Source organism: Lygodium microphyllum, chromosome 8 (assembly GCF_053477565.2).
Source record: "Lygodium microphyllum isolate KBCC chromosome 8, Lygodium_microphyllum_v1.1.10, whole genome shotgun sequence".
NCBI lineage: Eukaryota > Viridiplantae > Streptophyta > Polypodiopsida > Schizaeales > Lygodiaceae > Lygodium > Lygodium microphyllum.
The window spans coordinates 83,831,683-83,845,506 of NC_141142.1; the positions used below are offsets into that span (position 1 = coordinate 83,831,683).

Sequence of the window (13,824 nt, forward strand, 5' to 3'; positions counted from 1 at the left end):
TGTTTCCACAAGTACCTATCTTTTAAGAAAAACCCAGAGGCTTTCATCTTGATCTTCTTAAACTCCTCATCCAACCACTCATCTCCTTTTGTTAATGTGTAGAGGTATTGAACAGTTCTCAACCACTCTCCTACATATTTTTCTTCCAGAAACACTTCTACACAAGATACATAACATCTAAAGTGTCTTCTATTTGCTGTCCAAGGTTCTATTAGTGTTGTAGCAACTCCTTACATTACTAAATTCACTCTTACAACACTTGTACTTGATAAATGAGCTACTATATTTACCGCATTTAATGTTATCCTTGCATTCATGAGAGCTATACATGTAGCTACAATGGTTGCCAATTCAATTTCACCAATCAAAACATCATTTTCAGTTACAAGAAAGTCATATTCTTCATCCTCATACATCATTCCATCTTTGTTCTCATTGTGTATGCCCGAGATAACATGTCTGCCATTGGGTTATCACTTACTACAATATGTTGAAATTCAAGGTTCAAAGATTTGATGTATGCAATACACTAAAGCATAGCAGTGTGTGAGGTAGCACAACTAGTAATCATACCCAATATTGGCAAATAATTAGTCTCAATGACTACACCAGCATCCATAAAATAATCCTTATCACATTTTAGGGCTGTCTCAATTCCCCTCAATTCTCTTTTTCCATGTGCATACCTTATCTATCATTCGATCAATACTTTAGCACCAAACCAAATTGCATATCTTTGCCCTTCCTCATCATCTTGCCCAATTGCCCCTCCAATCCGTATTGAGCTCATATCAACAGTAATAATGATAGGTTTTCCATATGAATAATCAACCTTTCTCAATGTAGGAGCATATTTCAAGAGCTGCTTCAATTTCTTCATTGCTTTCTAATTCTTCCTTTCCTAGTGAAATTTGTGACCTTCTCTCCAAAGGTTATATAGAGCATTAGCTACATGTGCAAAGTGAGGAATCCATATCAAATAGAACACACATGCACCCAAGAATCTACATACCTTAGATAGATTCGTGCATACATCTTGCATTCTATCAATCCCATCTATTTGCACTCATGATGGTCTTCGCCCATGGGGCCCATACGTATACCTAACAATCAAAACCTCTTGAACTCCAAAGATAGACTTTTGTCTAGAAAGAGTTAAATGCACCTCTTCTAAACACGTAAAAATCCTTTCACAATAAAAAATATGGTTTGCAACAAACTGTGTCTACACCCATGAGCATCCATGTCTTCATTCTTTTCATCCACTACACACCCTTTGATTGGAACATCATCCAAGAAGGGCATTGTCAATTGTGGTATAAAATCCATGGGCACCCTATTCATAGCATTTGTCATGTGTGCCCTTGAGTTTCTTGCACCCTATGGGAGAGTACACATTTGTACTAACCCCAAGGGAGTTTTTATGGTTGTGATATCCCTACTATCAGCTACAAGAAGCTAAAAGTGATCATATCCCAAGTAAAGATCACCCAAAGAATAGATTGCTCTGCTTGTGGAAGCCTATGCAAATTCATAAACCACAGGACATGCTCCCACATTTCTTATGGTTACTTTATTGATCAACTGCTAGTCTTGAATAAACCTCAAAGCCCCATTCTTTTTGGGCATAGTAAACCAATGATTTGAGTATGGGGCTAAAGAGGGCTACAAGATCTTCATGTGAAGCTCCATGGTACATGTGGCACAGTAAATATTACTATTGGAGAGACAACATTCAGATCCACAAAACTTATGTCAACTAGTTGAAATGCAAATGCTTTCCCATGCCTAGCCAAAATTTGCATATAAAAACCTCTTTCAATAAGCAGAAGAAACCTTTATGCACCAACTTTCAATTTGTGCAATGTCTTAACTATAAAATGATGACCTATATCTTTAGGATCCCATAAACCTTGCTACCTTGACACTTTCTCATATAGACCCTCACTATCTGGTGAAAGCAACAAAGCAACTAGTTTCATCTTTTTTCAACATCTTATACTTTGTCTCCACAACTAATTTAAACCATGGTAATCATTATTGTTGAGCAAACAATGCTATAGCATCATACATGTCCAAAGAACATGGTGATAACACTCTATTTCAGCATCATTTTTTGCATGTATAGTTGTTGAAATTTTAGCCATAATGTCAATAATATTGAGTCCAAAAAAGAGGCCTAAAATGTCTTCATTTTTAGTTAACAACCCCAATGCTCTTAGTTCCTTAGTAGCCCGCTTCATAGATAGGCATTCAACCTTGCACATAGCTTCCATATACTTAAACCAACATGAATTTTTTAATGTATGAGAATAACCAATAGTAAATACATGGTTCATTCTATCAAGAGGTGAGTATATTCTTTGAGTAGCACTACTATAGCCACGTATGATAGTAGTGCTCAATGAGAATCCAGATCCTTGAATTAGCTTACATTTGGAGGTAAAGGAGACTCTAGAAGTGTATCTCGACTCCTAGGATTATTAACAAAAATGGTAAGAAATGTGACTAATTTTCTCCCATCCTTGCTTCTAACTCTTCCATAAGCAAAACCATCATCAAGTACTTTTGTTTCCATACGTACTCCTGTAATATAGGGCTATCCCAAAATCATTGCATATCAGGAACTACCTTGTGCAAAGAAGTGTTGCTCTTATTATACATCACCAATCATCACTTTTACATTAGGACATGTAGCATAGAGCTCCCTCAAAGAATTATTTGTAGTCCTTATATGCCAACCATGATCAGTGTCCATTGATCATGCACCATTCTCATACAATCCACGCTTAATGACATTAATCTCAAACCCTTGGTCAAGCAAAGCAACACAAGGAGTTTCACGCTCCCCTATTTTCACTACCGTTTTAGTTGTAGACCTTACCTAGTGATTTATTGTGTAATGACTCTGAGGAATAACTCCTATAGTCTCTTCCCCATATTGTTGCATTTTCCTTACTCCACCTTGCATATTGCTACAAGATAATGCATTTTTAGCTACTTTATTCTCTTTTCCACATATTGTCCACTAATTAGCACCATCTTGCATAGATAAACCAGTACTTACATCATGCTCATATTCAGCTCGATTTTCCAAAAAATTATTTCCTCTTTAACTTGTAGTAATGCACTAGTGGTATCACCAAGAAGTAGACGCTTCCTCTTAATTATGTCAATCAATTTGTCATGGAATTTTCGCTTGGAAATGCCAAGCAGCTCTCCATAGGCTTAAACCAAAATGAACTATTTAATCCATGAGAATAACCAATAGTAAATACATGCTTCATTCCATCAAGAGGTGAGAACATTCTTTAAATAGCACTACTATAGCCACGTATGACAACAGTGCTCAATGAGAATCCGAGTCTTTGAATTCGCTTGCATTTGGAGGTAAAGGAGACTTGCAAAGTGTATCCCGATTCCTAGGATGATTAACACAAATGGTAAGAAAGTGGACTAATTTTCTGCCATCCTTGCTTCTAACTCTTGCATAAGCATAACCATCATCAAGTACTTTTGTTTCCATACGTACTCCTCTAATATAGGGCTATCCCAAAATCATTGCATATGAGGAACGATCTTGCACAAAGAAGTGTTACTCTTCTTATACATTAGCAATCATCACTTTTACATTAGGACATGTAGCATAGAGCCCCCCCAAATAATTATTTGTAGTCCTCATATGCCAACCATGATCAATGTCCATAGATCATGCACCATTCTCATACAATCCACGCTCAGTGACATTAATCTCAGACTCTTGGTGGTCAAACAAAGAAACACAAGGAGTTTCACGCTCCCCTGTTTTCACTACTATCATTGATAGACCTTTCCTAGTGATTTATTGTGTAATGACTTTGAGGAACAAATCCTAGAGTCTCTTTCCCATATTGTTGCATCTGCCTTACTCCACCTTGCATATTGTTATAAGATAATGCATTTTCAGCTACTTTCTTCACTTTTCCACATGCTCTCCGCTAATTAGCACCATCCTACATAGATAAACCAATACTTATATCATGCTCATATTCAACTCGATTTCCCAAAAAAACCAATTTCCTCTTTAACTTCTAGCAATGCACTAGTGGTATCACCAAGAAACAAACGCTTCCCCTTAATTATGTCAATAATTTTGTCATGAGATTTTCACTTGGCATTGCCAAGCACCTCTCCATAGGTTTAAACCAACACGAACTATTTAATCCATGAGAATAACCAATAGTAAATACATGCTTCATTCCATCAAGAGGTGAGCACATTCTTTAAATAGCACTACTATAGCCACGTATGACAACAGTGCTCAATGAGAATCTGGGTCTTTGAATTCGCTTGCATTTGGAGGTAAAGGAGACTCTCATTCCTAGGATGATTAACACAAATGGTAAGAAATTGGAATGATTTTCTCCCATCCTTGCTTCTAACTCTTGCATAAGCCGAACCATTACCAAGTACTTTTGTTTCCATACGTACTCCTCTAATATAGGCCTATCCCAAAATCATTGCATATGAGGAACAATCTTGCACAAAGAAGTATTACTCTTCTTATACATCATCAATCATCACTTTTACATTAGGACATGTCGCACAGAGCTCCCCCAAAGAATTATTTGTAGTCCTCATATTCCAACCATGATCAATGTCCATAGATCATGCACCATTCTCATACAATCCACGCTTAATGACATTAATCTCAAACTCATGGTGGTCAACCAAAGTAACACAAGGAGTTTCACGCTCCCCTATTTTCACTATTGTTTTCATTGATAGACCTTGCCTAGTGATTTATTGTGTAATAACTCTGAGGAACAAATCCTAGAGTCTCTTTCCCATATTGTTACATCTGCCTTACTCCACCTTGCATATTGCTACAAGATAATGCATTTTCAACAACTTTCTTCTCTTTTTCACATGCTGACCACTAATTACCACCATCCTGCATAGATAAACCAGTACTTACATCATGCTCATATTCAGCTCGATTTCCCAAAAAATATGTTTTCTCTTTAACTTGTAGCAATGCACTAGTAGTATCACCAAGAAACTAATGCTTCCACTTAATTATGTCAATGATTTTGTCATGAAATTCCCGCTTGGCAATGCCAAGCACCTCTGCCAAGGGGAATTCCACCCGATTATTCAAACTCTGTTCTTCAGAACCTTCTTAAGATCTGTGGCTATCTCAATATTAGACTGCAGCTTATATCCCAACTTCTTGCCTTTCTTTTTGTCCTCTTATCTACTATCATGTTTTTGCTCATGTACAATCTCTTTTATTACATGCTTAGGAGGTGGTTGATTTGTAGCTTTAGGGTAATCCACACTTTTTCTTATCACTCTCTTAGATGTCCCTGCATTATTTTCATCTCTCTTTTATTTCTCTTCAATAAGTACATCCGTGTTTTGCACCTTTTCTAAATATGCATACACTGAATATGCATCTACCGATGATTCCTAGCCAATTATGTCATGAATGTGTTGCCCTACATGAGACTTTTACTATTAATAACTTTCCTCTTTTCAACTACATGCAAAGCATGTGTCCATATTGTATCCTTTGGACCAGTCGTCACTTGGCCATGCATTCTATCCAACTATAGATCAAAAGTAGAAGCATGTACAACTGCATAAGCATTTCGAACAACCAAGTCTTTTAATAACTTTTGCATACCTCTCTTTCCAAAATTCAAAGAAAGAGGCAATCTAGTTTATTGTGTATGGATCTTGCCATCTTTCCAAAAGGTGAGCTCTCATGGCCAAGGACTCCTGATAAGCAACACAATCCTTCATTTCATGCTACAAACTATCAAAATAAATCATTAGACAAGGTCTACTATTGAAACCAACTTTCAAATTATCTTAATAAATTTGTAGCCACAAGACCTTTATTGGGTTTTAGAACCCACTCCTCAAAAGTCTTGTAGGTAATCAAACTAGTGTCTTAAATGTAAAATTCTTCCATGAGTGTCTTCTTGAAAGCTATCTAGTTAGCATCCTACATGTACAATTCAATAACTCGTACTTTCAATCCATAAATAGTGATCCTCGTACAAAATACTGGCTCCATGCAAGTTGAGCCACCCCAAAGTACTCCATCTTTTGAGCATAGGTATGAAAATATATAGATATATTCTTGCCATTAAATAACTTCATCTCACACTCTACTGCTTGCAGAGCACTCATCACAACAATTTTTATTTGATCAAAAGCATGCATCACCTATTGTTATATTTGTACCTGCATAAGCATAATCATATTTTGCATTACTTGTTGTTGTAAAATATCATTAGAAATCATGCTTGAAGATTCTCCCATCATATCTTTCCTTTTGATAATCTTTCACATCAAGTTCACCAATGTTGGAGGGGTTTTAGTCGAAAAGTCATATCCACCAAAGATTAGAGAGAGAAAGAAGTAGATAATATAAGATAGAAGAGAAGAAAAAAAATAGACAGGAGGTACACAAGATAAAGATGAATATCAATGAATCAAAGCACTATGTATTGATAGAACCTAAGAAGATTAAAAAAATCCTTGTCTGAGACTACTCAAAAGTAATCTCCAAGCATTAGATCTCCTAGAGCTCCCTACTAGAGCAAAGACATGCACCAAAAAATAGTTTCTTCTCTACTAATTAAATAGCAAATCTATTGGTTCTGTTGGCTCTAAAAGGGGGGTAAAACCCTACGATACCTACTCAAAATTCTCCCATATCGCTCCTTCATCTTCTCCTTGTTCAGGGAGTGTTGTTTGATGCCTATAAAAATTGTGATCGTGTACCGAGTGAATTTGGAAGCCCCTTCTTTTTTGCATGAGATCTCCCAAAACTCATTAAAAAGCCACTTTATTTTTGCATGTCACTCTATTCTAGAAGTTTTCTACACCTTTTTAGGATATTTATAAGAAATAATATCCAAAATATTAAAAGTAGGTTTAACTTGTCCAAAAATCCTATATTTTGTAACTAACCATACTATGGAGACTAAGACTATTGACTAAGATGACATTCACTCTCTGGATTCATAAGAAAGCTAGATGATGATGCACTCCTAGTTTTTTCATATTGTGTCCACATAGCGACACAACAATGGAGAGTAGCTAGTTAGCATTAGGTGGCTTTGAAAGGTAAAGTACAAGGCTTTTGGAAGCTTAAAAAAGTAAAAATCTAGACTAGTTGCATAGGTATTTTCATAGGTTGAAGGATTTGATTTTCAAGAGTCAATTGTTGCAATTGCTAGAATGACTACTATTCACACAAAACTTGCAGTATCCACTCATAAGAAGTGGTCAATTTATGAAGTGGATATTAAATTTGAGTTCTTGAATGGTGACTTCAAGAGGATGTGTGTGTGGCTCAACTACTAAGGTTTGAGCTCCCCCATTTTGAGAACAAAGTTTTTAAGCTAAAGAAGCCATTGAATGGGTTGAAATAAGCCCCTATACTTTCGGTGTCTCTTGTCTCTCTTTTCCTCTCTCTTCCTCTATTCCTCGTCTCCCTCGCGCATTGTTCAACATCGTATCAGAGCGCACAAATACGCCCCAGCTGTTGTGACCTCAAATTGACTCCCCTCGGCCTCTGCAACCCCAATAGCGGACAATCTCAGCAAGCAGAGGTGCAGATGTTGGCAACGAGCATGTCTCGCTCTCACCTCTCGGTAGTGGAAGCGGAAGCGCAGATTGGGAGCTTGTTGCACGTGCCTGCTCGCTCCCTCTCCAGATTTTTACCTTCAGACTCTTCCATAGAGAGACTCTCTGCCTGCGCGCGAGAGAGAAAGGGACACGGACACAGAGGCTCAGGGAGAGATGGAGATAAAGGGAGGCATGCTCAGAGGCCCTGGTGGAGAAGGGACGCACATGCTAGCACTGCGGTGGAAGAAGCCGACCGTCACAACAGCAGCCCCTTCGACATTCTGATGCCATGGATGCCGGATTCGTCTAGCCTCACCAAGACGGGTGCTTGGGCCCATCTTCTCTAGCTCTTGCTTTTCAAGCTCCAGGTCCAGCTTTTGTGGCTCCTGCTATTCCACAATCTCAGAAGCAAGCGAAGAAGACACGGGTGGAAGATCTTGTTCAGGCTTTTCAGCCTCCTGCTCAGAATTACGAACGTCATTTTCATGAGGTGCAAGCGCTTCATCACCATCTGCTTCATGTGAATCTGGCTCCGCTACAGTATTACGCGAGACAGCGGCATGGTCCGCTGCAGGCTCCAAGTCTTTGGCTTCCTCAATAGGACCGATGGAGTCGTCTAACTTGTGCTCCGTGGGAGGTACTGCGTCCCCCGCATCTTGCGTGGGAAAAACTGATGGAGAAGTAGAGGAAGGAACGGGTGGAGCTTCGTCTGCCCTGTTTGGAGGATGGATGCCAGATTCGTCCAGCCTCACCAAGACGGGTGCTCTAGCCAGCCTTTGTTCTTGATTCGCGGGGTTTCATGCAACTCTTCCATGGCTACCGCAGCTATTGCAGACTATGCACTCGCTTCTACACAGTCAAACGCAATTGTCCCCTTAACAACATATGTCCTGATTTTCAATTTCAAGGTGTTGTACAGTCTTCTTCGCAGGCCAGATGGAACTCTTGACCATCACCTTGCCGAGTTCCTAGACAGAAAAGTAGCTGCAAACGCAATACCTGTCGAAGGCATTGCTAGTGTTGATGTGATCATAGAAAGAGCAACTCACCTGTGGGGTCGCCTATTTTGGATGGTAGATCTCCTTATGAATGGCAGTACTAATGATCTGAATGTAGACACAGGTGTAAAATCAGTACAGGATGAAGGACGTATGCCATTATTGAGGCCTCTAATCATCTTTTTCCATGAGGGAAGCTTTGCCCACTCCTCTGCCAATAGTGCCATATACAATGCGATGTGCAGGAGGTTAGCAAAGACCTGTAATGCTGTTGATGTTGTGCTTTCCCTCAGTTTTAGACAAGCACCCGAGCACAGGTATCCAACATCATATGAAGATGGATTGACATGTGTGAGATGGGCAAGGAGTGACATGGGGAGATAATATCTTCTTTATCTGGGTTGCTGCTCAAACAAATGCATTCTTGCAGGAGACAGTTCAGGGGGGAACATAGCCCACAATGTTGGAGTTAGGGCTTCAGAAGATGGCATACATCTTACAGGAACGATTCTCTTAATGTCTATGTTTGGAGGACAACAGAGGACTTCTGCAGAGAAATTATTGGATGGTAGGTACTTTGTTACAATAAGGGATAGAGATTGGTATTGGCAAGCTTTTCTTCCTATCGGGGAAAACACAGAGCACCTTGCTTGTAATCTTTCTCTCCCCTGGCACCACAGTTGGCTGAACTAAATCTTCCTTCTTGCTTGGTGGTCATTGGGGGCCTAGACATTCTTCAAGATTGGCAACTCCATTATGTAACAACCTTCGGTTCCCTCGCCCTTTGCGAAAATCCATCCTCCAGGACTTTTGTCTTGTTGGAATGTTCTTGCTTCTGGGGGTCATTAGAATAAGCATGACAAAGGACAACAATGCGCAAGACTCAAGTGCAGAAGCACTCAAAGTATTGGGAAAACTGGTCACCAAAGTAGCCTGTGAGGTTCTTCCATTTTATTTCAGCTCTGAGGAAAGCTTCCACGTTATCGTCAACAACATACACAGTTGGAAGCACTTGCTAGATTGCCTGTATGGCATTGCCACTCAAGGCTTATATTCTTTCGAGCTGATGAGGGTCTATATTCCAGGTGATGACACATTATTACGTTTATATTCTTTCCAGCTGATGAGCATCTATATTCCAGCTGATGACAAATCATTTTATTTATATTCTATTCATGGGGCCCCACATGTGTTATGTTGTCTATAGAGCGGCGTCGCGAACCGTCTCTGTAGACCTTGTGTTGTTCTAATGTCACTGTAACGTTTTTCTTTAAGTTTTGATGTGACAGATATACTGCTTACATCCCAAGTTCAGTTGCAGGAATTTCGGAGTGATAAAGCTCTTTTAATGCCTCTGAATAGGCTGTTGTAATTCAGGAGTGATGTAGGTCCTTCTCCGTTGATGTTGTAAATCACGAGTGATGTAGCTTCTTTGATGCCTATGAATAGGCTCTTGTAAGTTCAACTTTGTATTTTTATATTTTGAATATTAATATAATGGTAGGCCTATATAGAGCTGTGGGTTTTTCCCTTGAGTCCCCAAGGGTTTTTTCATCCATAGTAAGGGACCTTTATTTGAGCGGGGGTGTTAGCTATATATAGTCTATCTATATATAGTGCCCCTGTTAGCTATATATAGTATGTCTATATATAGCGCCCCAGGTCCCCTCTATATATTCCTATCATGTGTGATCAGTTGACACACTTCTGGGGTTCCACTTTCGGTGTCTCTTGTCTCTCTTTTCCTCTCTCTTCCTCCGTTCCTCGTCTCCCTCGCGCATTGTTCAACACCTAGAGCATGGTATCAACGGACATATATATTGTTTTTAGATTTGAATTTCAAAAGATATGCCTGAATTGCTACCTTCTATGTTTACATAGATGGTGAAAAGTCTATACTGATTGTCCCATATGTAGATGGCCTTCTTATTATATGTGACTATGAAGATATGATCCATTAGACTTGAAAGACTTTGAGCTCTGAGTTTGAAATAACAGACTTGGGCTGGTTGCTCTATTGTTTAGAGATTGAAGTCTTCCAAGAGCCTAATAAAATCTTCATCTCTCAAAAGAAGTATACATGGGAGATCTTGAAAGCATTTTGCATGACTAAGTGTAAGGAGATAGCTTCCCTCCGAATAAAAACATTTACTTATTCTTCTATTCATTGACAAATGTATATAGAGTAACAAAATAATTGACATGTGAAGGATACAACAAAAGAAATCATATTGAATAAGATTTAGATGCATTAGAGAAATATGAAGACAAGGAATGTGGTGGGAAAAAGGTATTCCAAGACTTGATGAAGTAGGATGGGAGCATGGGGATGAAAAGGCGCTCAATTTGGAAAAAAAGTGTGGCCCGAGTATGGAACAAAAAAGCATGATGATAATTATTCCCTTCTCTAATATCGAGAGATAGGAGGATATGGAGATGTAAATGCATCAACTATGCAACATGAGCTAGAGTTTACCATCATCCTCAATTAGTAACAATATACACTATCATGTCTTTAAGAATATATATCTTGAGTCAGTTCCTTTGGCCTATGCTTCAAATGATTTCTTGTAGTATTCATAAGTTATGTGTGCTATTGGGTATTAATGAGCAACCTTAAGGGCTCAACTATTGGGCCACTTTGATCTCTTTATCTCTAACTTTAGCTTTGCATTTTTCAATTCTCTTAGTTGCCCAATGAATATAGGACATTGCTAACACCTCTTTCTCTAGGGGTAAAACTTCTAACTACCATATCCTATCCTGAAGCATTTGACCTTGGACTTATTATAATTAATTTATTTTCAAGAAGATCCATAAATGACTTATACTTATTGAACATGTCATCCCTAAAATAAAATAAAATATATTAGTAAAATGATCCAAAAAAAATTACTGAACATGACTATAGATATCATACTCACCGTATCAAAAATCTCATCAATTTCAACATGATTTGCATAATGTTGTGCATGTGAAGGTAATTCTAGACAATAAAAATCCTCAATCTCCATCTTGGTTAAAGTAAAATTTAATAATGAAATAAAATACATAAATATTAAAAAAATTAATGATCAGTGATGAGCAAGTTTTGTTGACATTCTAATGTTTTACATATATTAAGATTCAAATAATCATTTTCTTCATTGATAGAAACTCACGATTTCTACAATGTAAAAATATTTTTAAAAACATAAATATAATATGTATTAACACAATTATATCATCAAAATCATAATTTAAGACAACATCACTCAAAAAAGGTGATAAAAGTTTTAAAATAAACGTGTTGAACTCCTTGATCATCTTTACTATTTTCTCCAATCATAGAATTACTTGATTTATACAAGAAAATTATTTTATTAGTAAGATAAAAACTAAATTAAGTTGTAGTATATGTAAAAGAGCATACCATAGAGGAGCTCTCCATCAAGCACTTCATCTTTTGTTTCTTGGACTTTCTATTTGTTTGCATATTTCAAAAGAAATAACATAGATATCTTCCTTTTTCCAAATATAACTTGGCCCTAGAAATTCAAGTGGCCTAATCCCATGATGCTTTGATTAAATGTGATCCTTTATTTCTTGTTGTAGATCACGCTTGTATCACAGATCTTCATACTTTCCTCTACTTATTTCATCCGCTAGCTATCTTACAGTAGCTTGATTTGCACAATAAATTTGATTTTGTGTACTACGATAATATGTAATCAAATATTTTCTCCTGTACTTTTTATTTGGATCACGACTATTTGATAATGGAGGTACAAATATCTTCTCATAAGAAGGTGTATCTACACCTCTGACTTCATTGGAGACCATCTCAAAATAAATTTGAAAAGAGAAAAATATAAGCATAGGTAAAATAACAATAAGATACAATATTCAAGATTGTAATCCTTTATGAAATGGTAAATACCACTTTTGAAGGTATACAAAACTTGGATTTATTCTTTGTAACAAAAATTATTGAAATGAAGTCTTACACATAGAAATGTTGATGACATCGAAAGAAGCATAAAAACAAGGCACAAAAGAATCCAAGCATGTATCATATTTTTATTTTTTGTCAAGAGAATAATACTACATTGTTTCAAAATCACTAAAATAAACACTTACATGAGAGGGCCACATCCACATCCACATATGTTGAGAGTAGAAAAAGATTGAATTTTTGACTGATTTTTGTTGTTTTTGAGGTTTGAATGATTGATTTTTGATGGATTTAGAGTGATGTATGGTTGTTAATGGAAGTGTTTGGGAGTTTTTTGGATGATATTGATTATGTTTTGGAAGCTCATGATGATTTTTAGTGGAGATATGAAGCTCTGTGATGTTCTAATAGGTTCTGTTAAGGTTCTAATACCTTCTGTATAGCTTTTGTTTTGTTCTGATTTCCTTTTGTATGAAGCATGGATTGATGATTGATGAAGGTTGAAATCTTTTGAAAGCTTATTGAATAGTTTTTGATAGTTTGGAATGGTTTTAGTATGAATTATGAGGATCTACTATTCTCTAATGACCTTCTGTAACCCTCTGTAAACCTTCTGTGAAGCCTCTAGTATCTACTCTATCTCACCTCTGTATCTACTCTGTTCCTATTCTGTACTGTTCTATAGATCTTTTGTAAGTGTTTTTTAGAATGTATGTGTGACTTTGGGAAAGTTTTCTAACTTTTGGAAATGATGAATCTAAGTTCAAAAGAGCCAAAACAAGTGGAAGAAGCTGTTGCTAAAGACTGAAGAGAAGACTGGAGTGACATTGACAGTAGTGAGCTATGAAGAGACATTGTAGTGGCTTTGGTGCCTCTTCCCATCAGACATACCTCTTGAGAGGTGTATCCACGACCTAAGAAGGATTATTGAGAGTCATTATGAGAGTATTGTAGTGAGGAGATGATGTATTACTTTGAGAGAGAGAGAGAGAGAGTAAGAGAGTCAATTCTATCAAAACAGTGTATCTGTATATAAGAGATTGAGAGAGAGAACTATGAAGACATTGAAGATGAATAATATGTGATTGATTTTCATTCAAAGATGGTGTATTCCTTTATGTTCCTTGTTCTATTGAAGGATTCTATGAAGATGTTGAAGATTATGGTTGATTCTATCAAATCCGTGGGAGATATCTACTATGATGTTGCATGAAGAATTGTTGTTTTCTTTGTTTGGGTCATCAAAAGAATGAAATAAAAGCTTGT

The 13,824-nt window shown here is 37.3% G+C and overlaps 1 pseudogene; it reads left to right on the top strand.

The window, feature by feature from the left end:
• Positions 1 to 8,322: 8,322 nt before the first annotated feature.
• On the top strand, positions 8,323 to 10,202 carry LOC148032517 (gibberellin receptor GID1C pseudogene; annotated as a pseudogene).
• Positions 10,203 to 13,824: the final 3,622 nt, after the last annotated feature.